At 40.8% G+C, this 25,671-nt stretch overlaps 1 long non-coding RNA gene across 1 annotated transcript in view; it reads right to left on the bottom strand.

Moving 5' to 3' along the window:
- The window catches only part of LOC116441616, a 40,704-nt gene continuing 15,033 nt past the window's right edge, over nt 1-25,671 (bottom strand). The window contains exon 2 of the long non-coding RNA XR_004239175.1: nt 1-2,325. This is a non-coding gene — a long non-coding RNA (uncharacterized LOC116441616). The remainder of the gene's footprint in view (nt 2,326-25,671) is intronic.

Raw genomic sequence — 25,671 nt, 5'->3', positions numbered from 1 at the left:
TGTTGGTATTTCCAATTTTAATTTATACATGTGTCTAACAAAACAACACAAATAACAGTTGCAATATGCTTTTCACTATGTGAATGCTAAAAGAGGTTTATAACAAATAGTGTAGTAGAGAGTAAACAAGATGTGAGCAAAAATACATATTCAATGCATTTTCTCACATGGGTTTATTAACCATGAAGCTTGTTAAATTTAAGGAGAATGGTTTAGTTTAGAATAGATAAATCAATAAATACACAGCAGTGGAGCTGTTGGGAAGTCACCATGGCTCTGTCTTTGATAGACAATTAAAATGAACAAAAGCTTTTAAATAAAACTTTGACTTTTGACCTGGAATGTTCATATTTGTGCTTCAAAACTAAGACTGAAGAATTCCTTGGAATAGTAAAAGAATATACATAAAGAGCTTTCTTGTTCATATGAGCCAACTTAATGTGAATTTAATGACTACTCACCAAAAGGTAGGTATGCAATGACAGGAGGAAATCATATTTACAGGATACTGTCCCCATAATACATCCAGTTGAATGTGACATTCAAGAACATCTCTGACTAACTTTGAGTTTTGCTGTCCTCCAGAAATGTGAAGAACTAGTCCTGCCAAGATTTGGAGACAAGTTATCAAGGGCATTCAGCATTAAAAAATGTATCTTATTATCAAAAACTATCACCTCTCACTTTTATGCTTGTTATACAGAGAAGCTGATGTGCACCAAGAGTTCTTCCCTACCTTCCTGAGTGGCTCTTCTTTATCTTGTAGTATTAAATAATACTGAAAAATCTGCTTTCACCTTGCCTGCATGTCCAGAGGTGGAGTTTGTCATCCAAAGACTGAAACAGAAGCGCACCAGAGTACAACAGTGCTCAGTGTACTTCCTGCAGCCAGAGGTATCCACAACCTCCAGGGAGCAGGGATAATACCAGAGCACACCTTGTCCAGGAAGCATAAATGCCTGCGTGGGAGCAAGAGGAACAGCTTGCTTGCTGCCTCTGGAGAGGTGACTGCTCAGCAGGGGAGCTGGCACAGAAAGAATGAGTGTGCAGTCTGCAGGGCAGCCTGTTCCTGGTACAATGCCTCTGTGTTGGCATCTTCACTCTCTCCCAAGGTTCCAAAGGGAGGGAGAGGAAGTTATTCCCAAGCCTTATGTAACCTTCAGTCCTGTAAAGAGGTGCATGCTGGGGGCTCCCTCTCCCCACACAGCTCCCCACCATGCAGGCACGCCTCCACACCCTTATCTTTGCATAAGGCAAGAGAGACCTCCCACAAGATCATCTCCCACCTCTGCTGTGCATCTGTTCATTTTCTGCATGTCAAGCCTTTTCAGAATTTAAAAGATCTTACTAGAGATAGCAGAACAAGCTTTCAGGTTTGAGTGCATCAGATCTGGACAGATCTGATATCAAACGTGAATTTTTATTGCTTGGCTTATTTTTCTTACCTTTTTCTTTCCAAAGTGGAAAAGAGAGAGAACTGCTGTGTAAGGAATTGTTGCTTGCAACATATTTTTCTCAGCAATAAAAATACCTTCAAGACAGGAGTACAATTCTCTTTTTAGGCTTGACACCTCCAAAGCTTGATATATGTGGCTGAGTTAGATGGAAAGGTATTATTAGGTTTTTATTAGATTATGATGCAAGCTCAAGCTGGCTAGGCTCATCAGGCAGTAAATCTAGTGCCAACAGCTGTGGCCAAATTCTGTTCCTGTACCTGTTGCTGCTTGTGGTCATTTTTCCTCTGGTTCCCTTCTATCAGTTGTGAGAAGGGCATGGGTGTACCAGGGCAGGATTTACAGTATAACCTGACATTGACAGAGTAATTGTGATTGCACTCCCTAATTAAATCAGAAATAATTCTATTGAAGGAAGAAGAGTTATTCTTCCTTACACAATACAGGAATCTAAAATTCAGGCTGTAATCACACAACTAAGACTTGTTAGATATGTCATGGGTATTATTTAGAAATGGCTTTTACTATCAGTGACTTCTTGTTTCAACAATAACCTTTTTTCAGCTCCTGTCTTGAAGCCACATGTGTTAAAGAAGTGAATCAAACTGTGTTAGTCAGGCAGACCTGGAGATCTCCTATTGCACTCAGCAGGGACTGCACAAGAATTGTGTATCCAAAAGCTGCCCTGGCTCCTGTGAACACAGCGAGTGCTGTTTCCATTCCAGGCAGTGCCACAGTCCCACGTCAGGAATGCCAAACTCATTTGAAGCCTGCTTGGACTGCTGCAGGAACTCAGCAGTGAAACAAAGGTGCAGATGGAAACCCAGGCCAAGCTCACAGACGTCCTGTGGCAGAAGAGCTGCTGTGCACTCTGTAACACACAGAATAGATGCTGTAATTTTAAAGGTTGCAATACATTAAAGCTTCCTGCAGAAAGAATTAAAGCTCACCTGACAAGACGGCAAGTTTGAGAGAATGAAAGCTGTTGTGTCATAAGCCAAATCCTTGCTTGTAGTCAGTTTTTGGATAAGTATCTCAAAGACATATTGCAGCAGAACCACAAATCCAGATGCCCACTGCATGTTGCTCTCAAGCAAAGCTTCCAAAAATCCCAACCTTTGCAAATATCCTTATTTATTTATCTGAATTTGTGCTGAATTAAGCAACTTCTGATGAAAGCAGCAGGGTATACAGGAAACAATATATATTTTCCGATGTATTGCTGTGTCCACACTACCTTTTCAGAGTGTGTAGCCATTCTCTCCCCCACTAAGAAAATATGTCTTCATCTAAAAGCAGTGAAAAATAATATTTCTGCCCCCCATCTGAACAATTAATGGATATTCTGCCTTGATATGTATTCCAGTCTTCTGAGGCTGCTATGGGGACAGTCTTCTCTAATAATTTTCAAGTTTTAGAAAGTAATGTTCATCTCCAGGTATTTCAAAACAGGTGTAAAATCCTTATCCTGGACTTACTGTTTAACCAGATCTCCTGCTCCTTTCCCACTTACCAGGGCATGATGTGGACCAAGGACAACTAATGCTCAGCCTGTTTTTTTTCTTCCTGGCAACCATTTAAACAACGTAACAACTGCACAGGGTTGTTGCAAGGCACTGGAAAAACCTACCTGTACAAAGAAACTTCCTGAAATCCCCACTGGATGTGAGAAATGCAATTTATATAACTATATTGTGCCATAGCTTTGCCACTGTAATTCTCCTCACTCTCCCTTTCACAGAGACTGTTGAAAATAAGTTATTTGAAAGAAGAATTACATGCAATATAATCTGAGTTTAACTCAGCACTTATCTTGCATCAGTAGTGTCCAATAGACATTTCAGGCTATTTATTCTTGGGACAATGATCTCAAATTGTTCCTGAAATTTTAAGAACAAGATCATTTTCAGTTAGAGTCTAAAATCAGGGGGGTGATTTTATGATAAATTAGTTGAGTGAAAATTGGAGTCAATCAAAAAAGTTTTCTATACTGCAGTGTAAAGCAGGTGGAGTTCAAAATTCTTGGTCCAGAAAAATAACTTTTTCATAATGAAAAATCCAGGTGAAAGAAGAGGCAGCTGAACAAAGGTGATTTTATTACCAGGCTGCAGAATTCCTATGAAATGGAATGTAAAGATTGCTTACACGTCATGGTAATTTATGTGGTCACAGAAATACCTCTCCTCCAAAAAGAGGTACAAAAGTACAGATTAATAAGCCTGGGCAAGGGTGCATTTATGAATCCCCTATGCTGTTAGTGTAATTTATGAATCCCCTCTGCTGCTGGTGACCAAATGCCTCTCTACAGGTGCCAAGGAAAATGGGCCACTCAGACAACTGCTTGCAGGCCAGGCTCCATCTGGTACAGAACATTCCCAGAGCTCACTGGGCAGCTGCTGGGGCTGACAGTTGCCAGAGGCCCAAACACTGCTGCTGTCAAAAGACCCTTTTAGGCAGTTTGTCACCTGGGGTGGCACTTGTCTTTCAGGTAGTAGGACAGTGATCATGGGCCTGCTGTGGCAGTCCCTGTTCTGCAAAGCTGTTGGATTTGGCAGGAGTCTTGCTTGAGGAGTCACTGCTGGATTAGGCTGCAGATTGTTCCACTGAGAAACTGTATCTTGTTGCTGAGCCACATGAAAGCAGAAATATTTTAAAATGCAAATTGTCTGCAAAAAAAAGAAAAGGCTACTCAAACTTACAGGAAGGTGAAATTCTAGACTTTTGTTTGCCAAGGCCACAGAAATCTTCACATATACAATCAGCAACCCATAATTAAGTGCAGCTTCCAGAGTGTCCATAAATATTTAAGCCTATTGCAACTTTCAGACATATGGTTTGATAATTAAGGTGATCCCCACAAGGAAAATCATTGATTTCGATCTGGGGGCGTTCCTGAGCAGAGCACTTGTGATCCAGCCCTAGAACCAAGAGTCTCAGGCACAAAGTAGAGATAAGACTTTCCTTTTGAAAGAAAAGGAAAACCACAGAGGGTGCACATTTATCTGAAGTGTGGGCTGATGATATGGGCTGATTTAAAAGTTTCTTTCAGAGCTACCCTTTTGCCAAAGAATGCATTAGCAGATATCTAGAAATAGCAGGCTTTATATGGAATATGTTGAAGTTGGTAAGTGCTCAGAGTGTCATTTGCCATCCTTCTCCTGTTAAGTACTGTTCAGCTCCACAAGTGGACAATGTAAACCAGTTCTAATACGTGGATTATGTATGATAACAATCTAATGGGTATAAATACATAGTTTTATATGGCTTATTCCAGGAGAGCCCTATACTGAAAGTGATGGATATTCTCTAAGCTGATATTTTACATTTTGTTGTCCCATTTCTGTGACTTTTTCCATGATAAATGAATAGGAAAAAATGGGAAAGCCTAAGAAAATTATGGCCTTCTCGGTTTATGTCTCAAATCCCACAGGCAGACGTTTTTCTTCTGTCTTGGAGATGCACTTGTGAAAGAAAACCACCAAGAGAGCAAACCTGAAGCCAAAGACATCTTGAAACAAGCCACGTTCAGTGGCTGATCAGACACTGACACTTGTAACACTGACAGAGCCTTGGCCACAGAGATAGGAAGATTACTTCCTGATTTGGCTTCATAAGGCATTGTACTTTTGGCAAGCTATAACTATAAATTTATAGTTTCATTTTGATTTAAACACAGATCCATACGCAAGAAACATGTCCTTTTAAATCACAGCTTCTGACAGCACTCCTGGTCCTCCTTTCACACTTGTTTAGGAAGAAGCGGAATTAAATGCCTCGTTGAGGTAGAAGAAAAGAATACTCTGTTGCAGTTTAGAGAAAAGTAAAAAATATGTTAAAACTAATGAACCTTCCAAGCAATTTCTTAAATGCAACCAAGTGATTTCTGTTGCAGAAAGAAAAAAAAAAAAAAAAAAAAAAAAAAAAAAAAAAAAAAAAAAAAAAAAAAATAGCCATAAGGATCTGTAGGGAGTCAGGCAAGTCCCACCACACCCTAAGAAATGAGCTCTGCTGTCATTCTCTAAAACAGAGGGCTGTCAATTGGAAACGTAACAGACATTTTTGTAAGTCCTCTTAACTGTCTGCCTACCATTTGCTGCTTCTTGTGGTTCAGTATTTCCCAGTAAAATCCATGCTGTGAACAAAAGGCCAGACAATTACAACTTTTTTGGCTGGTAACAGCTACTGGCTACTTCTTTTGCCTAAGAAGGATTATGTATTCTAGGCCCAGAATTTCTTTTGGGGTTCAGCACGATCCCTTAACAAAAATATCAAGCAAAATATCAAACCTTGGGGGACTGCAAAGAAAGTGTAACCCCTCCCTTGGGGTTACTGCAGCATCAATCTGCTATTTCTACATTGCATTCCTATTTTCTAAGAGTCTCTAGCAAAAGCACTAGATAGCTTTTAAACAGTCTGTTTCTCAGCAAAGTAAGAGCCAGAACCTTCTTTGAAAAGAAAAAAAAAGGTATGCTACAGAGGGGACTTAAAATGAAACAGCAGCACCAGAGCCCTGAGAGCGCCAATCAACTCTGTCGGTCCTGATCAGCTTCACCTGGGCCCCCACCCACACCCTTCCCACAGGTCTTTGGGCCATATTTAAGCTCAAGCTTGGGGCTTGTGTGGTGACTGGAGTTGTGCTATAGGAGTGTTGGTCTCTGGCTGTGCTTTATATGTCTCTTCAGTACCTATCCTGCAATTTTGTTTCCTGTTGCTTCTGTGATGGTGGCCCATGTGTCTGGTTCAGCCTCTTGATGTGCTTGAGGTAGTGGATGAATTTTGTGATTTTTAACTAGTATCCTGTGAGGTGTTGCTCTGGTTAGATCTATGCTGGGGTTTTCCTCAGATCCTGCCTTAACCCTGCTCAAGGAGTTGCACAGCTTTTGCTGCTGCCTACTGTGAGAAGAGGGATAAACAAGGGGGTCAAATGAAACTGTGGAGGACACGAGTGTAAATTTGAAAAGCTGTTTTTCTGACATTTTAGTAACATGGGGAAGCATCTGCACTTGCTTTAAAATTTCTGGATGTGGGCAATTTGCATTAAGTTTTTTGTTTGGGGTTTTTTTAGTTTAAGGGGACAAAGCTTCTCAAATGGCAGCTGCTTCATCCTGTTATACTGGGATGTGTGCTTGTCACAGGCTCCTGTCACTGAAACCAACAGGATAAGAGAGTGGGATTTGCCTCTGTACTTCAGAATAGGCTGTTCAGAGGAACAGATTACTGCAGGCCAAACTAATCTTCTGAAAGAGCCTACTCTCGGCCTGCAGTGGAATGGTGATTGCTGAGGGTTCCTCAAGAGAAGAGAGCTGAGAAGGGAGATGTTTAATGCTGTCAATAGTCAGAGTTTCTTGTGTGTCTTGTATGTTTCCTCTAAAAGTATGACTGCAGGTGTCATATTCATCTCAAGCACCCATTTGCAGAGCAGCAAATTTCCATGAATTATCAGCAGGTTCCTGGAGAAATCAGATAAGGAATGTGGATGTATTAGTACGCCTAGGCCAGATGCAGTTAAAGCTTCTGGGAGTGTTGCAGTTTCAGCATTCATCTGATTCACCCAGCTGCTTATGGTTGGATTCTAATTAGCATCACCTTGTATTTTTCTGCAGGGTAGCATAGCAAACCTGGCATATTTAATAAGATTGCCAGGCTGCTTTCACAGCTTTGGCTGTCAACCTGCTTTTATTCTGAGGAAATGGAACGATTGGTTGGTAAAATACACTCTAGAAGGAGAGAAGTTAGAGAGGAGGTTTGGACTTCTGAGCTTTCATGAGGCATGAGAAAACAATGGGAGTGTGTAACTCTACTTTATATGGATAACTGCTCAGTAAAAATATTTCTTCAGATCAAAAATTTCCTTCCTTTCTGATTGAAAATTAATACCTTTCCCTCTGCCAGTGCCTCTTGCTGTTTTGTAGCAGTTTGCAATATGTCTCGCTATGTTTGAACTGCTTTGTAGTCTCAGTTCAGTTGTTGGTGTCTCAAAGCATCCAGGGGAGTGTATCATTATGAGGGGTTTAATGTTAATGAAGATAAGGGAAACCAAACAGTTTCTTTTGCAGCATCTGGTTTTAAGAGGCTTGAAAAGGTCCATTCTTGTACAAAATAGGCCTTCTTGTACAAAATACTATGTGTACACCCCAAATATACTGTTGTCCTGAATACCTCACTAAAGGTAGTGAAGCTGATGCAAATAGAGAATGACTGGTGTAGCCCAAGGCCTTCAAGCTTATCTGAGTAGAGCAGAGTTAAATGTGCTTCCTTCACTGGGTTGTTCTAACAACTCTGTTGTGTTTTCTGCATTTCATCTCAGTGCTTTATTCATTTGGACACAGCAAATACCTACTGCTCTTCCATTTCCAATTGGCTAGTCTTCATGTGAGGAGAAATGTTAGTGTTGTGTTTGCTAATAGGAATTTTGCAGCCTGTTTTTTATTTGGAAAGATTTCCCTGACTGAGGCAGGGGGCTGGTTGGAAACACTCTGGCTTTTTAAAAGTTTATTTTTGTGTTCAGATGTACTTGACAAGCTGTATGACACTAAACAGAAGCTGAGGGATTTTTCCAGTATATTCCCTTTATTCCTACTGGTCACTAATGCTGTATGCATCCCTGGTGCTTTGTACAGGTGAGTGCCTTTGAAAACATTTGTGTATCAGAATACCCTAGTGAGGAATGTTAATATTACTGCTGTACTAATTGGAAATTACAGCAAATACCCTGTGCCAACTCATCCTGAATTAATGGAGTTGAGAGAAAAAAAGTTGCTAAGATTAAGTGAGTTTGTGGAATTTTCCTTAGTTCCCTCTTAGGACTCTCAGACCAGGTTCCTCTTTCTCATCTGACTAAACTTCAATATAAGAATTGCAAGGCTGGATCAGACAAATTTCTGTCAAACTTAGGGTCCTGTCTCAATGCAGGCTAATAATGATTTCTTAAGGAAAGAGTACAAGTTTGGCCTGTGTGTAATGTTTTGTAGCAACAGGGGTTTCTGGAGCATTTAATTTATCTTTAATTATCAGCAATGGACTTAAGTGAATTTTTTCTGTGTTTGAACTCGTTCGTAGTTCTTGGATCCTTTAGCAGAAGATTCCACCACTGAAGTGAGCTTAATATTACAAACGTAGTTCCTGCTTTTGCTTAAGATCTGTGGCCTCCTAGATCTAGTACTGCAAGAACTTGATAGCTCCTTTTTTTTTTCCCCCCCTCCTCTCTTTTAGTATTTTGTTGACCAAGTGCTGCTCCACTGAGTGTGGTGGAAGCTGGGCTGATTTATGAAGTGGAAGTAAATTCCTGCTCTGCATGTACTTCCTACCCCTCTCCCAGTTAGCTGGCACTGTAGTATGTTAATGACAGCTTGGAGCAGGTGATTTCCATTTGTGTGATGAACCACTTGTGTACTTAGCCTTTGCAAATGTGATGACATATTAGGAATGCATCCAGCTAGACAACCCATGTCCTCCTCAACACTTGCTTGTGTTGGTGGATGCTGAGCTCCAGTCAATTAACAGTTTGTCAACAGCTGATTACAGGATGGCAAATTGAAGATAGAACCTCCTGCTAAGTGGATTTTGCCTCCCTTAGGCTATCAGCCCCCTGGTAATGGCATTCTGTTTTCAGGCTGAGCTTGGTTTCCTTGCTGGTGCTGCTAGAGAGCCACAGTTCAGATCCTGAACAGCAATTTTGTTGAAGTCTTGGAAACTCTGAAGGTTTTCTCAATTTTTCTTCAAAGTGACAGGGAAGCAACACTGGCATTGAAATGTCTTGGTGACAAATCAAGCCTTAAGTCACTGTGGAAAAATACTCTGCTTCAGAGGAGGTGAAGGGGCTATTTTAATAATTGAGTCATAGGAGAGATGAGGTGGGAAAGGGCCTCAAAAGTTCCAGCCTGGTCCAGCCTGTCATGGCAGAGGGAGCAGAGACAGGATCATCAAGCCCCTGTCCAGCTGCAGCTTGAAAACCTCCAGCGATGGTGTCCACATCCTGGGGGCAGGGGGGGGAACTGATCTTGGCTGAGCCTTCTTCTGTGGTGTAAGCTTATACATGAGTGTTGGATGTGCTTCCTCTTTAGCAGGACTGTGGACTTCGGAGAACTTGCTTGTCCTACTCTTCCCAAGGCTTTATTCCCAAATGTCTCTTTAACCTGAAGCACATCTATAGCAGCAAGTAGAGTGGCTGGCTCTGTCTCCTTTCACTGAGGGTTTGCTTCCAAATATCTGTTTAGCCATATCCATATTTCTAGAGACCCTTTACATTTTCCTTCAGCTGTTTTCTGATGCTAAGCTGATGCCTGGGGGGGGTGGTTTCAGTATCCTGTGTTTATTTGTAGCATTTTAGGGTGAATCCTTACATTCAGTTCTCTGCAAGGTACAGGTACCAGGCAATTCATGCATTTCCTTAGCTTGTAATGAGAGACAAATAGAAGTGCAGAGTGCTTCAAGGGTAAATGGGTAAATAGTAATAAGCTTTCTTGACATTTCCATTTCTGCACTTAATGGAAGGCACTGAGAGCTGTATGGGCTAGTGCTATGGCAAATATATCTGTTGATGTGGGGGGGGGCGGAAACACCACCAGGTCAGAAAGGCAGCATTCAGTGCTCACTGTTTCCAGGAGTGCATAAGTGCCCAGGCTTCCTGAGAGGATAATCAGTCTGGGAGAACATCGTTATCTGACTGTGTGTACAAAGTGAAGGTGATTTTCTCAACTTGCTTTACGCTTGAAATTGTAGGTCACCAGCATAAATGGAGTGCAGAGGCTCAAGACGAGATCACTGCTTTTCTACCCTGCCTCTTCCATGTTGCCAGAGTAAAAGTGGGAGGGAGCAAACTTTAAGCCTGGAACTGGTATGGCAGAGGAAGAGTACCCACAGAGATGTCCTCACTGTGAAAGGAAGGATCACAGGCTGGAGGCAGAATGCTCAACTTTAAGCATCACTCCAAATCATATTGTGGTTTGGAGATACTGCTGGAGTTCAGGCAGCCTCTCAAGGCCAAGTTGCCTAGAGAGCCTTTTCACATCCATCCTTTCATCTCTGCGTGGCTGAGGCAAGAATTGGGAATTGTCATCTGTGTGATTGTTTCCTTTCACTATTCATGTGCTTATCACCTTTACCTGACTTGTTCAATATAATTTGCACTCTGCTTTAGTTCGGGAGTAGTACAGGGAAGAGAGTCTGGAAGGAATGTTGAAGGGAAATATGCAAAGAGTTCATTTATAGTTCACAAAATCTGACCCAAAGTGTTTTAAGATTTATTCAGAAAGCTTAACATGAAACCATTAAAAATGTAAGATCAAGATGCCTACATGAAAGTGCATTAAACAGATTTAAGTGTACTCTCCTTCAGGGATAAAAACCCCTAATGTGGGGCTAAACCTCTTTCAAGATCCATCAGTTCCAGAAAATACAGTATCATTCTAAGCATTCAGATATTTGACTTGAGTTTTTTAATGTTTGGAAATTTTCTGCCTTGACTTTGCTTTAGTAAGAGAAATGTGTGTTGGTGAACCTTATTTCACTTGATAAGTGTGCAGCCCAGTGATACTCTTTATTGGATACTTGAGTGATGTCTCTCCCCTTCTCTCCCCCAGTTCCTTATGGCAGAAATCACTTCTACAACTTACTTTAATGGGAATCTTCCAGTCCTGAGACAATTGCTATAGGACAGTGTAAACTTGAATGATCTGTCATGCTGAGTCCTTGATGAACTCTGTTCAGAGACACTTTACCTTGGCAGAGTTTCACAGATTGCAGTGGACTGGTTTCTAACATTCCCATTTTTAGTGGCATCAAAGCAATGGGCTCAGTATCATTATGTACATTAGACTTAAATTTTCATTTGGATTGGATACTTTTTTCCTTGTTTTTTTTAAAAACCACATGTGTTTTAAGAAGTTGGAACTTTAGGGGACAATTCCTTGTAGGTCTTGAATTGCAGTTAAACTTTGACTTCAACCATGAGGAATGTGTCTTACTAAAACTAAATAGTGTGTTAATAACCTGCTGTTTTTGTCTTGGGATATATTTGAGCTCAGTACTGGACTCTTGGTGGCTGTTACTCCAATGCATATTTAGAGTTTCTTTTGCTGCTTCTAGAGAAGTAATCAACTTGTCACCTTGTGCCCTTGTATGCATTATAAATGACAATACAACCCGAAGTGAAACTATTAAAATTACAAACTAAATTATCTGCCTGCATCTTCAGCAGCATTTTTAGTTAGTTTTGAAAACAAGGGGAATAAATCAAATATAACAAAATGTGCTGTGTCTGGATTTTGGAAGTGACAGCTTTTGACAGTCAGTCTGCTCTCTGCCCAAGAGAAAATTCAGCTGTACATAAACATGGGAAATAAAATTACTTCTTGGAGGCCCTGGTGTTAAACAGTCTTTGTTGGCTGAAACTTGGCAGCATCAGCCTTTTCACCTCATTTATGGAAACAAGGTCTGTCATTGTACTATATGAAAAATGAGCTCTTTCTGGAATCATCTCCATTAATTACCAGGTTAAAGATCAGATTTTCTTGCTAAAATGAATTTGGACTTTGATAATTACTTTAAAAGGAACAGTTCTATAGTCTTGTCTTGACTTTTCTTGTCAAAACACAGCTTCTTAATGCTTTACTTTTATTGCAGTAAATTGAAGGGGAGAAAAATGCTAAAAAAGGACGTGGAAATTGTGCAAGGCATGGTGACAGGTTGAGATTTTAATTATTGTACATTTTTTGGAAGGAGTGAAAATGCCTGTGTCACTCTCTGCCACCAGAGAGTAATGGATGCACCTGGAAGCATGGAAGAGGCATTCCTGCCTGCTTTTTTTCTTTTGGTGTGACCAGCCAGGGGCATGGAGAGAATAGGAACAGCCAGACCTTCAAATTGCTCTTTCACCTTCTAGCCCAAGAGTGGGTGAGCAACCAGGAAGCTCCTATTGGAATAAACTGTGGTTTTAAAATGCCCTGTGAATAATGAGCACTTTGTATCCTGCATCTCCTTGAAACTCAAGAGAATTAGGCTCTTTGCCAGGTTTAAAAAGGTAATCAGGCTGAGCATTGGAAATCAAATGTTCTCCTCTGTGAATTTGGATTCTGAATTTTATTTTTAAATCAAGCACTGTTGACTTTGAGTCTGTTACACAAGGACACAAAGGAGAAGGAAACATAAAAAAATACTGGAGACTTCAATAAGTTCTGAGCTGTAAAGCTTCTGCAGGCTACTTGTCAGGCATGTTCCAGCTGTAAAATAAGTGTTACTGAAAATATCTTAAGATCACTGTATAATTTAGTCAGCTTTGAATGTCAGATCATACAATGGAGCACATGTGCATGTCTTAAAAGAAGAGAACTGTTAAAATTAGCCTGTTTCTGCTGAGATACTGCTTGAAGAGATGCCTGCTTTGAGTTGGCATTGCCTCAGGTGCATGGCTGGGTGAGGAGGAAGGGCTCTGCTCCCTTCTGGCACTCAACAATTCCCCTCACATTTGCTTCCCTGTCTGTAAATGGATGGAGGAGCACTGATAAAAAGCTTTCTCTAGAAGATAGATAAGAGAACTATTCTATACTCCTGAGGGTTTTACTGTTGTATTTGAATATTTTTTCATTAGGAAAGAGGGTTATTGATCAGCAATGACATGGCCACTTACCATTTTTAAGGTAGATACATATGTTCTTTCAGTAGTTGTGGTTCTGTGGGTACCATCCTAATTCAGCTCTCATTGTTCTTGAAATACCTCTATAAGAAGTTATTTTAAAAAGCTTCAGTACAGAGTAACTTTATTTCAATACTTGGAAAACTACCTTTTCTGTTTTGTTTTATTGACATACAAGTACTCAAAGCATCCTGTGGAAATTCATCATTTCTTAAAAGCAGCTTTCTCCAAAAACTGTGCTCAGTTTTTGGGTAAATGTAGTAGCACATTTACTGAATGAGTGTTAGACCCCATGTTTTCTGAAAACCAGAAACTCTTTGAAAGAAGCAATGAGTTTTTATTGCTTCTCTCCTGCAAATGGATGGCACAATTCATCCCAGACTGCTCCAAGTGATCCAATTTTCATTGTTACTAAAGACAAATAGTCACTAGTTCCCTTTGTGGTGTGTTCTCAGATGAGCAATCTGGGACTGATAGTCATGCTGATATGCTGGGTTCATGGGAGAAAAGAGAAATATCCACTCCAGTGAAATCCTGGATGCAGATGTTGAAATGAATGGAGTACTGAAAAATGCCAGTGCTTTCCTTTTAGTCTACTTTTTGCATGTTCTATCAGTTCTGCTTGATTTGCTGATGAAAACAAGTTCCTGCAATACACACTGTGGATAAGTACTTAAAAATGAATAAATATTGGAAAGAAGGATGTTGCCTCTGAACATCCAAGGAGAAATGAAAGCCAGCAATGCAAGTCTGTCCTATCAGAGGCCTTGCTGATGAAACAAGAGTTCTTTTTAATAGATCACATTATCTTTAGAAGGATAGTGGGACTTAGGAAACTATATTTTAACTGTGACTATATTAATTTATGGGCACAAAGCAGTTGCTTAAATGGGAATATCCAGGTATTTTTTGCCAAATGTAAGTGAATAAATGCTTGTTTTTAATTAAGGGATTTGATCCCAATTCCATTCTGCCAAGACTGCTGTGTATTTTAGGAAAAGGAGAAAAGGACTCGAATGGTGTGGGAAAAACAAAACCCCATCGCACATGGAATAGATTTTATTTAATTCTTTGGATATTGGATACTTTTGAAGATTTGTGTGGGAGAAATAGGAGAATGAATTCTAAATGCTCTACAAATCTCAAGAGCCAGAGATTTAAGAGAAACCAGGAGTGGAGCATGAGGATAATGCAGGCAGGAGGGATCAGGGTCAGATCAGAATTCAGCATTGTATGTCTTAGATAGGAATTAAAGCATCCAGAATATATTTCCTACCTTCAACGTTTGTGTATCCACAAACATCAGTTTAAATTTTTAGCAGTTGCTACATTCCTGTGAGTTTCCAAAGATTTTAGTATTTTGGATGTGACTGACAAACTGCAGGTGATATTTGCAGCTCTGCCTAACTGGCCATTGCCCTGCCAGTGTTTTAGATTGCAGTTCACCTAAATAGTCACAATCTGCTAAGACTGAAGTGTGGCAGTCTTAAATGCAGTTTTTAAAGCTTTGAACTTGTAATCAATTAGACTTATAAAAGAAAAATATTACAGAATTATTATAAAGTAGTGTGGAGCTCAAAAGTGAGTTTTACTGGGGTGTTTTTGATTCAAGCAGAGATGATAATGATGAACTTCTTAAAGTTCAAAAATTCTTTTATAGGAAATGTACAGGCCGAAACTATAATGATTGAAATTAGTGCTTTGAAGGTCAGTAAATTAGGCCTATCTTCACAAGGGAAACTGAGATTTGATAAAGGCAATTCATCCCTAGGTGACGTTATTTCAGCTATGAACTGTCATCAAAGTGCCTCAAAGTCATTTCTCCCTGGTCTTTTACATAATCAGAGGTGTGTAGTGGAACTTTCTCTTGTATTTTCATTTTGGGCTTACAGTTATCATGTTTCAGGCATTTAGTGCTTATTCAGAAACTGACATTTCTGCCCAAAAGTCTCCATGGAAGGTTTCAGTTAAAGATCTGGCTTTTCCTTGAAAACTTTACCTTCTGATGGTTTTTCTCCCAGCTCATGAGTCACAGCAGCTCTGTTACTTCTGGATAGTGACACTATTCAGTGTTGCATATTTTTGTGATAGTGTGGACTTTTTTAACTACTTAGGCCACTGCAGTTGGAGTTGAAGGACTGTCATACCTAAAAAGAGGAGAATGTTGATTCCATGAGTTTGAATAACAATTAGGAATTCTTGTATTTCACCTGCTCACAGTAACACATGGAGAAATGCATTCAGGATTGGACCTAAATGCTTAGAATAGCTCAGAGTGAAAGTACTAAGGCAAGGTAGCTCTGTGTGCATTAAAGGAAGAGAGACCACTGAAAGATGTCTTTTAGTGGCAGCTTCCCAGAAGGAAAACCTGTTCCCACTGGTGTGTGTGTAGCAAACCTGAGGGACAACAAGTGGTTCAAGTGGGCCAAGAAAAAACAAAGGGACTTAGAACTGGAAGCAGGCCAGCAGAATAATGGATAGCTCTGGATTAGTCAGTACATGGAAACATTTGGCATTCATGTAGTCTTGAGCCTCAAAGAAGAACCACAATGTTCCCTTGGGAGATTATTTTAAGATCCCAAAGAATGTAAGTGCCGTTCCTCGGTATCGAGCAATTTCATCATGTGCTCATCCAGCCTGGGTTTTTTAATTTAGGAGCGAAGTGCAGAGCATCCCCTGGATGCAGAGCTACTGCTGTTCTAAGGGGGGAGAAAAAGAAAAAAGTATCTCGTTTCCATATCCACAGTAAGTTATTTTCCCTCAGGATCCATTTTGCAGCACACTACAGCCTTTGGATCTGTCACTTATTTTATAGTCATGAGCTCTCTGCCCCTAGAAAAGGGAATCGAGATCACATTTGGCATAATGCCATTTAGAGGAAATTATTTTAGCTGCTAAATAGAAACCTAATTCAAATTAATTGTAAAACTGTTTTCAAGGTTAACTTTCAAATAGGTTTCTTGAGGCTTAACTTTAAAAAGTGGGGATTTTGCTGGTTTTGTTGTTTTAGGAATAAATTACTCACATAATCAAACCAAAATGAGGTTTGAAGTGCAGCTGTACATAATGTTGGCATGTGGAGGTGAATATCTAGACATGTGATATGTGAAGTGTCCCTTTCTTGTGCAATATACTTTCAATAACAGCTTTATAGCTAAATTAATTATACCAACAACAGTCTATTAGCATATCAAAACTACAGATTATTGTGGAGATGATGCAAAAATAAATAAATAAAATATTCCCTAAGAAACACCCAGAAAAGTTTGTTCATCTTCTTGCAGGAGTCAAATGAGATGTAGAAGCAAGCATTAAATGTTCCTCTGAGCTATGCATGTTGTAAGCATTGTTCTACCTTCAAATACGCCTGATTTCCCCCGAAAGGACTAGCAAAACCTTCAGTCCCCACAGAGTCCACACTTCAGTTTTGGGAGTTTGCCTTTAGGTTAAAATTTGGCAAATGCGCACACTGTTCCCTTTCCTTTCTCCACTGTTTGTTCAGATTTAATAACTGCCTGTGCCTTCTCCAGCAGGGGAGGGTTCCAAAGTGTGTGGTGATTCTCTAAGTGGCTGTATTTTTAATGTTCTACTGCTGTGAGTGCCAGTGGCTTGAGCAAAGGAATGGTGTTGTTCTAGGGAGGCAGTGCACTCCTCAAATGCAATGTGTGATTGAGATGTGGATGATATAATTCTAGCACAGCTGTGCTAATTTCCAGGTGCTGAATAAACTTCCCACTCTACATTTCAGTAGGTGAAGGCTCTCTATGCAGGACAGGTACCCAGTGGAGACAGACTGTTCTAATTTTTGAAATCATGAAAGGCTTTTGACACTTGCTCTATTAATTTTCCACTAAGGATAGTGAGTCCTTAAAATAACTGTTTAGCTAACCTCTGTGTGGAAGGGCTCTGCTTGTCCCTGCTAAAATTGGAAACACTCATTGTACTAATGGATTTTGGCTCTTCTCTGCAGCTTCACCTTTATCTCTAAAGTGTAGATGTTATTGTTTGAACACCGGTTTTCTGAGTAAAAAGATAAAATGTGCATTTTAAATTCATCTTTCTTATCCTCTCTGCTGTCCTTTTCCCTTACAATTTCCTCTTGGAAGCTCAGAAGTGCTGAATGACAGTGCAGTTGCTGTTGTGAGGTCCTGGCAGCTGAAACACCACCACAGAGGCTTTGCCTGGCTTTTCCAACATACCTGTCCCTAGTCTGGGGCATATTTTAGTTTGATTTCTGAGTCTTCACTTTAAGGACATACCTTTATTAACCCAGCTCATAGAGTCCTCTATTGTGAATTATGGAGAGGTGTATGGGCTCAAAGTTTTGTGCTGTCAGTGTATTACCAATTAGTTCTCTGTCAAGTATTTTATCCTGTTTTGATTTTTCCATTCCACAAGTTGAAAAGCTCAGTGTGACTGCTCAGGGCTGTTTTGATGGACAGAGTTAATCATGTTGTGATTCAAGCCTCACACCTGATACATCAAGCTTCAAAGATGTATTTACTTCCCAACCTCAAATCCTAAAATGCTAGCTGAAGTATTAACAGCAACCTTCAAAGAAATTTCCTGACTACCTAGCAGGGGGCAAAAATCAGTGCAGCTGTATACAAGGAAGTGAGCTGAATCTTGGAATGGTTACACATTTGCATGTGATTAATTTTCATCTGATTTAAGATCTCAAAGCTTTTGAAAAGCAAAAAGGTGGCCCTTCAGAATTTTTTAATAAAATTGCTTATCTTCCATGTGTCTCTGTGAGGGGGAGAACAAGTGTTCTAGAACAATCTAAGTGTATTCTCTGAAAAAACCTGTATGAAGCCACCCTAGCATGGCATCATTCATGCATTGCACTCAAAAGATAGATAAAAATACAGAGTATGAATCTGTAGTACTTGGATTAATGGTTATCTAAACTGTATTTTAACATCATCCATTTGGAATTGAACAATTTCCCAAGGTGTAGTAACTGATGAAAAAATCTGAAATGAAGTTAATGCCTGCAGTTCCTGGTGCATGCTCTGAGACTGTCTCAAATACTCTTAATGCTTTTTTTTGTCCAAGATACCCACTTTGAAGGTGCTCTCACATTGTCTGACAAGCTTTTTTTCCTCCCTTTTTAATGAGCCTTTAGTGCAAACAGTAATGTGAAAAGTGTTGCTGTTTCTGTCTATGTTGAGGCCCCATTTTTTCATTTGTTGTGTCACTCTGGAATTTGTCTTCTACACCTGGTAGTATTTAGACAATCAGCACATGGCTGCTGCCTGATGGATTTCAAAGTGTTGATATGAATCTTTTGGGGTCTTCTGGGCCTATTGCTTGCAGCACTGATTGGCTTTTACACGGTGCTTATGTATGCACCTGTAATATCTCTAGGTATTGCATCCAGGACGTTCCCAGTTTCTGTGTGGATGGTGCTGTGGTGACCCAGTGACTGAGGAATTTGCATTCCTCTTCTGGCATCCATGGTGATTTTGACAGCACAGCCCTCACCTTCATGTGTTCAGAATTGTAACAGATCTGAGGTGACAGGACATTTAGCACTTGTTGAAACTCATGAAGACCTTTCCATGACTTTCAGTGGAGGTGATGCTAAAATCAAATGGGTGCCTATATAGGATTTACTGATAGATCCTCTGTGATTTCAAGAGGATCAGTGCAATAAAACAGGACTTGCCAAGCTGTCTTTGACCAGATTGCCACTGACAAAAATGCCTAATCTGAAATTGCTGCAGTATCTGGAAGGGGCAAAGGCTCATGACTGACTTATGCGGGCACTGACAGGGACCCAGACAGAGGTCCCTATGTAGATGCAGCAGGGAGCAGTGTTGGGATAACCTGGACCCTCTGGAGTACAGGTGCCTTGGCCATGGATTGCTATCAGGAAGTGGAGAGTTGGAAAAGCAGGTCCTTGAGCGAGCTCCCCTCTGGCTGCTGTGAGGTGCTTGTCATCAAATCCTGCACTGTGTGAACAGAACCAATGCAATTTATCTGGGCTATGAGGGTATTGACTTGTTTTAGGTGTGGAATGAGCTCTCGGTTTCCAAAGTGAATTAGAGTGCATTTCAGCAGTGGTAGGCAGTCCCTTACACACTATTTACAAAGCCTGCAGCTTCTGTGGTACTCTCCACTGTTGACCCCTCCTTTTAATTGTGCTTTCCCAGCTCTTCTGTGATAAGCAAGAGCTGAATATCCACTGTTCTTCCTGGAGTAGAAATCATCTGAGAAGGTTGCAAGCAAACTGCCTAAATCTGTGAGCAGGAGAAAAAGTACTACTGGCATTGAGTAAAGAACTGCTTGACTTTTCTTGTGCAACAACATGTTTTGAGAAACTTTGTTAGAAAGGCAAACAGAAATGGCCCCATTACAGTGCTATTCATTCTGAAAAACTCTGCTGTGACCCTGATGCACCAGGAAGAGCAGCTATTTTAGAGTGCCTTGCCCACACAACTAAAGCTAATGGAAAGATGGCTTTCTTTAGAATAGAACTGCTGCTGCCTGCAGTTCAGATGGTTGATGGAGTGGATGTCATGTTTTGACTGCAAGTCACAATAGCTTTCCACTGGAAACAAACCCAGCCTCCATGGTTTTGTTCTGATAGGAAATAAATTTTAATTCTCTATAAGTTTTAATTCTCCAGGTGGATATATTAAGATGCTAAGAGTTGCAATTGAGCTACTATTTGATTCTCGAAGTTTAAAATCCCAATTAAGAGGTACATGCCTTTGCTCCTTGGGTAGCTATACATGTCTATATAGCATGCTTTTTAGTTTTCTTACTTTGAGATTTTCTAAAACATTTAGGAAATGTCTATTTCCCAGTACATAAAGTTGTCATACAGTTACTAAATCTAAATATCAAAGTGCAGTGTGGGCTGATGGCTGCCTGGGGAACCAGGAGCTGCAGGCTCTGGGCATTCCTTGTCAGCCAGGCCCTGCCTGTCCCACTGCCTCTGAGGACGTCAGGTCCCTCTGGGGTCTGGCCAAGGTCAGCTGGGATGTCAGTCTGTGGATCAGGGTTTGGATCAAGGGGATCCACAGCCAAGAATGGGCATGGCTGTGTGACACAGCTGAGACAGACCCCAGGCAGGGGGTGAGGGTGAGAGCCTCAGCTTAGAAGGGAGCTGAGGGCAGGAAGGGGGGGAAGGGGGGAACCTCTCCCCAAGATATCTTAGCAGAGCTACTGAGGCAGCTCCAGATTTATTCACAGAGCTGATCAGCCTTTGGAAGTTTAGGGGGATGAAGATGCTCTAGGTCCTGACATCAGGGACCTGTGCAAATAGGCAGAAAATAAGAAGCAAGAAGATCCCTGGGATTCCATTGTGCTTGCTCCTTGCACATTGTGCAGAGCAGTCATTAATCCAGTGTTACAGGCACTTGGCCTGCAGAGCTTTGCTTTGCTGGCATTTACTGTACACTAATAATTGTTTTAGTTGCACTAATGAGCTGCTTAGTTCATTAGTGCAGATAAACGAATTAATTAGCTGCCCAGTTGATGGCGGCAGCTCACATGGCCTGGGCAGCACATTGACTTCCAGGATGGCAATCCCATTTGCTTCAGGGATTGTTGCAGTCAGAGAGGCTGGAGGGGAGCTCAGAGTGGCAGTGACTCCTAACTGATAGCAGTAGGTATGACCGGGGTGAGAGGAGTAGGAGGGGTTGGAATTAGCACATCTGACTGGTGATACAGCTGTTGGATAGGCTGAATGGCTCCTTTCAGTGGCACTGTGCTGGAGCCAGGAAGGGAGCTGGAGCCTGACTGCATTTTATCTACACTTCCCACCATATTAAGACTATTTTGTGTTTGTAGACCACACAAGTGTTTGACAAGTGTGTTCTCAGGCAGTACATCTCAAAGTACACAACTTTATAAATAAATGTGCCATATGGTTTGTCAGGAAGGTCTCTGCTGCCTCTCACGCATGCTGAGTCAGAAGGGTATTGCATGCTACCCTTGGCACGTGACAGGAGAAGCATCTGCTTTGTGACATGAAGTCGTGTGAAATGTAAGTAAATCACTTGGGTTTGTATTACTGGAATACCCATCGGCCCTGTTTGTACATTGGAGCTGCACTCTGCCAGGCACTGCACAAACAGAACACAGAGTCCCAGACCCAAGCACTCAAAAGTCTTTCCATGCTGGATGGGAAAATGTACCAATATGAAAGTCTGTGTGTAAGGAAGAGCCCCTTGCGTTACTGCACTGAGATCAGCTCAAAGTGCTATAAAATACTCAGATATTCTCATCTGCTGCAAACCTGGCCTAACTCAATTGAAAGCAAAGCTATCACAGCAAGGCTGATCTCATTAAAATCAATGCTTTATTCTACTGTCCAACCTCCTCTATGTTGCAGCCAGCAAGTCTGCAAAAAAATATTGAGAATCAGCCTTTCCTTAGTAAGCCTTAAGGAAGCAGCACAGTTGTTTTAGATGTTATTTATTAAATATGGCTTAATTAAAAACTGGTTTAGCTGAGTTTGGAGCCTAAAAAAAATTCCCATTAATTCCTTTGAGAATATTTTATTCAACTTTATTAGCAATTAAATCTAGCCCTTAACCCTTTGGAGACTGCCAACAAATTGCATATTTAGGGAAAGCAGCTTAGTATTCATTGGTCAGCTGTCTGGAGACTGCAAATGTTCCAAGGATTAAATAGACACTTTTATTTTTGCCACTGGGCAAAGTTGTCTGCCAAGTTTTCACCAGATGCCTGTTAAGCTGGGATTTATAAACAGTTCTGATGAAGGGATCAGGGCAATCTGAGTGACTCAGCTGCTCCTCTTAGCTCTTATTTGAGCCGAGATGCATGCTGTAAGCAAATTAAAGTATTATTTGATAGTCTTCCCTGAAAATAGCGAGACTCAAATCCATTCTCATAGCTGACAAGAGGCTCATCTCAAAGGAGCTGTGTAGTTGGCATTACCTGACTTTTTTGGGAATCCTCAGTGAAGCCAAGGGCCAAATAGTCATGAAGGATTAATTGCCTTCATGGCAGCAGCAGTGTCCAGCTCAGGCTGCAATGCATTGCCAGCAGCAGATGGGAGAGGTGGTGTTCCTGTCTGTGGAAGGTGCTCTGGGCGCTTGGGGTGACAGTAATGGGGTGAACATTCCCTTCGGAGCACAGCAGTCAGGCTCGAGTGGCGTTTCCTTTGCTAATGGCTGCAGACTGACAACACCCTGCAAGTAGCACCAGCCAGCTGAAATTTAGCAAGAGAAGGATAAGCCTGAATAATTCTGAGACAGATAAGCCTGAATTCTGCTCTTAAGGTTTGCCACCCTGAGGCTGAGCATGTAGCAGCTACAAACAGGGGAGCAGGGAAATTTAGGAGGTGTTCAGGTTCCTTTCCAGCCCATTTCTCCTGACAGGACAGTAAATGAGCAGGTGTGCATGGGGTATGGAAGGTAAGGATGGGAGGAGGATTCCTGTATCCTGTTCTTCCTTTTCAGCACTCAGAATGCCTGAAATTCATGAGATGTTAAGTTGTAGTGGCAAAGATGAGCCTTCTGTGACTTTGTGCTCTTTTTAATACCGGTGTGGATGAGGGTCCTAGAGAACTATCACTCATGGGAAGTAGTCCAGAGCTGAAGCAAAGTCAAGGAAATCTTCCCCCAACTTTCCTGCCAGTGATAGATGCCCAAGAAGAGAAATTTAAGTTGGTAGAGGAAATACTGCTCCTCTGTGGCTCCACAAATGTTTATGGGCTTATTTTAGAAATGGAGTCCCTCCCAGCAGCCAGAGTTCTTATTGTCTGCAAATATAAACACAGAAGTTACTGTGTGTGATTGAGGCACCAGATTTTGTGTTATCACGCAGGTGAAATAAAATCAGGGCTTCCAAGACTATGCTTCCTTTCTTCCTGGACTGTTATTTTTTTTAATTGGCCTTGATAGTCCAGGGAGCCCACTCCTGGAGACTTCTTCCCACAAACATTTGTGTGCCTGTTGCAAATCCATTCTGGTGTGTTTTGTCTCCTTTACTGCTCCTCCACTAAGTTGTCTGCATTTTTAATGCTAATAGCTACGTCCTTCAGAGCGATGTGTCTCCATGTGACCATTGTGGAGATGTTAATTCTTGACAAATAGCAAGATACAACAATAGCTGTATCAGAAAGGAAATCCTTTTGATAAGAGCGAGCTGGAGGTGTGACTGCTAACCAGCAATTTATGAGACTGAGTGTGTTTCTAGCGCAGTCTGGCCCTTTATTTCATCTTGGGCAATTTAATTCACTTCATCATTTCTTTTTGCTCCTTGCAAGTGTGGGGATAATGCCCAATCATGTGGTAACTTGTTAACTCCTATATGGTTCTCAAGCTGTGTTGTTACATAGTATTGAAGTAGAACTTACATGATCAGAACAGCGTTATTACTCCTATTATTAACTATTTTTGCGTTTTGTATAAACTGAATGAAAGCCAATTTAGTCTTGCTGCATGTGAGCCTTTCACAGTTCATACTCACATAATGCATAATTCATATATTAAAGAAGCAGCTTTTATTACCATGCTAAGTGCAAGCAAAGATAGGGGAGAACAAAGATACATATTTTACAACCTATTAATTCTGGGCCATTTTAGAGAGCAAAATACTGAGTGGATTGCTTAGGCTAATATCTGTTCTGCAGGCTGCTCAAGGTCATATATAATGGATGATGGACCTTTCTGTGTACAGTATGCATTATGCATAGTTTTTGGACAAGTTGTAATCAAGTCTAGGAATTATGCCAATTCATTATTGGAGAAATTTATGGCATTTAGCGCTTAGGTAGCATTTTACACTTTTCAAGGGGAATTATAACTAATTAACCCTTGCATGTCTGCAGAGTACAACTGCCACAGGTGCGAAATACAGTTACAAGAAGTCATTTTTGAAAGTTAATACCAAAATCAGAATTAAACCTCGAATTGTTTACCATTTGTCATGTGATCCATTTAATAGGCCTTCCTTTATCTCCAAAAAGGAGCTCCTAAAATAAGGAGTGGGTTAGTAGAATCCAAGAGTATTCTGGCTTATTGGAGGGCTTGACTCCCTGGATATTAATATGATGCTACAGCCATCATATTAATTAGGTGAGCAAGTAAACTTTAAATGGATGCATCCTGTCATTGGGTCTTACACTAAGAATACCCTGCTTAGCAAGGACCCCCACAGCTGCCAGGGGAGTGGGGGGTTATTTTTTTATAGATTTACCCCTTTTGATTGACTTGTGGACTCCAAACATGAGACCATGAACTGCAGGTGGCAAGAGTGACTAGTTGGAGGCTGCACAATGTGTAACAGAAAGGAGGGATGAAAGAGGTATAGAAAGTTTCTTGGCTAAAAAAGTTGTTGTTATGAGTCATTATTGCCTGCGCTTGCCAAAATGTTCTGACAGTTTTCTGTTTGCTAATTACCTATGACTGGAGGAATGCACTTCTTATAAAGCCAGTTTCTCTTCTCTTTCCTGGGAAAATAAGAGTTATGGACTTACAAACTTGTAGTGCTGTACTACAGAAATGAGAAAGAAGAGCTTTAGATGAGGATCCTTGATGCTCTATTTTTCTAGTGCTCAGCACTAGCAGCCCTGCCTTTTTAAAGGAGTACATGGAATGTTCTGAAAACCCTCTGGAGCTTGTTGCTTAGCTCACTTCTCCAAAATGCCCTACTGTAGGACTGGCATGGCTGTAAAAATCTGACTTTTCCCTCTTTGTATGATTGCACTTGCCAGTGGCATTACATTTTGTCATCCTCTATTTCTACTTGTTTGTAAATGCTGATGTTGTATCATTTGTGGCTGCTCTGATTCTTCTTTTCATCTGTGAAATCATGTGAGAAAAGAGCTTTTAGGGAAGACTCTCAAAGTCTTTTTCACTTTTAAGTCAACGTATCTTTGGAAAATTGAGGCAGCACAAACCAACTACATTGGGATCTATTTCAGTGTTTTAGTGAGACAGGCACTACTTCACTCTGGGAGGACATTGGATAAATGGCTTTTCTTCATAAATGCTATTCATTCTAGTCAACATGGCTGTGGCTATTCCTATTCCCATTCAAGTCTAATTCCTGTTTTCTTACAGATTGCATTTTAGAGTGAATTGTATGGGCTGAATAAACCAAATTGTAATGACAGCTAAAAGGCTTAGGTTCTGATGTGCATTTGAGGTCACTCTAACCTGAGGTACAGATTTCAAGCTTGAACAATGAGAGAATGACAGGGTAATGTTACTGTGAGAGCATAATTCATCTGGATATCTTTCAGTTCCCCACACTATTAGGCCTATTAGGAATCTGAAACACTCTGAAGAGGCATTAAAAACTGTTGATGAGAGAAGTTCCCATCAAAGTCCATTAGCATAAGTGAGTGGTCAGAGTAGCTGGGCCTGACATATTTCATATTCTTTTGCTGCAAGAGTAAGTCTGAATTTCTGAAGAGCTTTCAGGCTCAATCTTATTCAAGATGATCTCACATGGCACTTAGCATTCCCATTGCTTTTCAGGCACTTGTGTGAGGAGCATGCATTCTGAGAACAAGGCATGCATTCACTTCAGTAGATAAAAGGAAGGTGGGGGGAGGGAAAAGACCTGAAGCATGGCTGCAAGGGAAGACAGATTCCT

Source organism: Corvus moneduloides, chromosome 3 (genome assembly GCF_009650955.1).
Source record: "Corvus moneduloides isolate bCorMon1 chromosome 3, bCorMon1.pri, whole genome shotgun sequence".
NCBI lineage: Eukaryota > Metazoa > Chordata > Aves > Passeriformes > Corvidae > Corvus > Corvus moneduloides.
The sequence above is the reverse complement of the archived record's forward strand: the minus strand, read 5'-3'. Positions and strand labels throughout refer to the sequence as shown.